Below are 2,161 nucleotides of genomic sequence, written 5' to 3' on the forward strand. Positions count from 1 at the left end.
ATATATATATATATATTAAAGTGACATGGATACAATAGGTTGATACATTTGGGTAATCCTAGCCCACTTCACCTTCTGGCGATGGTGATTTAGAAAAGTTGATTACTCAAAAGACAACTTTTTATTCGTATGGATCAATATGATGATTTCTTTGTTGCATTATCATAACAATCCTTGATACGTTTTGTGATACAATGTTGAGGATAAAATGTATGTAAATTTTATCCCTATTTTATCGATAAAAAAAGATTATTTGTAATAGATCCCTGACTCAAAAGAAAAAACAAATAATAATGAAAGTACAAGAAACAACATATAGTACAAAATAACAACACATAGTAATAAAACAATATTATAAGAAAATAATACCAAAGTTAAAGTACAAGAAATAACAAATAGTTACAAAAATCGAATGATAATACACTACAATAGTGGTATTACAACTATTAATATGGACGAACAACAAGTCTAACACTCCTATCTACTAAACTTTTATCCTAATTCAGATCAACCACAACGTCTTATCTAAGGTCTTCTATAAGTTGAAAAAGGTCTTATCACCTTTTTCAATACTTTGTCGATCTGCCTCTCCTTCTCCCGAAACCATCCGAAATCAATCTCTCACACACCCCTACTAAACACCAGTGCATTTCCTTATTACATGTCCAAACTATCTCAACCTCATATTCCATCTTGTACTTCATCGAAACCACTCCCCACTTGTCTCAAATATCCTTTTTCTAATCATATCTATTCTAATATACCCATACGTTCATAACAACATCCCAATCTCCTAATAATAAAACACTTATTCATAATATTTCAAAAATCTAATTTAACTACTCATACTTTAATTAAGAAAAATAATTGCTTAACATTAAGAACAAAATTTTTAAATTTATTTAGTCTTTATTAATTTGTTGAGAAAATGATCAAAAGCCCCCCTGATGTATATCCGTATTTCCAACTACACACTTTAACTTTACAAGAGTCCTATCAACCACCTGAATTGTTTAAAACTGTAATAATTACGCACCTAAAAAGCCACAACCAGATTTGTCTTGCGCTGTGAACTTCACGCGTTTACAGGTAAAAAATCAATTAATGTAGTATTTTTTTTCAATTTTTCTATAATCTCTTTCCACTTTTTTCTATACTCTCACAATTTCTCAAATCTCTAAAGTAACTTCTTCCCCGAATTCTTTCAAAATCTTGTCAGAGAACATTAAAAAATAATCTTAAAGGATCTATGCATATCGCTGCTACATCGGAGTTTTTGTCGCTTCGCCGGAACTCGTTGGTCGGAGAGTGCAGCCGCATGGTTTTGTTGTTGTTGTTGTAGTCGACCTTGTTGTGAGAACAAGGGTAGGTCTTCATGGTGGTTATCTCGAAACGGGATAGAGATAAGAGGAGAGGGGAAGAGGAGAACGGGGTTTTGTTGTTGGTTTGAGTTTCGCCGGAGGTAGCGACAATGATGGCTGATGGTCGAGTAGCAAAAGAGGGAGAACAAACGAAAGCACTAGCAATGTCACTAATGGGGGTCAATTGAGATTGAATCCTTTAATTGATTAATTGAAATATGTAATTGATAATTAAGGGATCTACAATAAAAAAGAAAAGAATATTCTCACTAGAAAGTTCAATTGAGTTTGAACTTTGATGTGTAAACCCAATTCATTTATTTTTTTCAAATCTGATTCAGATTTCATTTTTGGATGATTGAAAAACATGTAATTTTATCTTTAATTGAATTGATTGTTTTTTCTAAATTTTTTATATGAGAGTTTACAAGTTTGCGTAAAATCAACAATGGTGAATTTAGTGTAAGAATTTGGTCTTTGTTGTTATCGAAAAGAAAGACAATAAATTTAAAAAATAAATAGAAATACATATATTTATAAAAGAGATATTAAAAATTAAAATTTTAACATTTGTTTTTCGTGCTCACTCTCTCAAAGAGAGTGAAACACACTTTCGATGCCAGCTAAGCATTCAGAGAGGTAATAATATCAGTTTTAGACAATTCGAGTGGGTGATAGTACTCTCATAAAGTTAAAATGTATAGTTAAAAATTCGAATATAAATTAAGAGGGCTTTTGATCATTTAATCTTAATTTATTTAATGTTAGACAAAATAAAAAAAAATATTTTGATATATTGA

Source organism: Solanum pennellii, chromosome 12 (assembly GCF_001406875.1).
Source record: "Solanum pennellii chromosome 12, SPENNV200".
NCBI lineage: Eukaryota > Viridiplantae > Streptophyta > Magnoliopsida > Solanales > Solanaceae > Solanum > Solanum pennellii.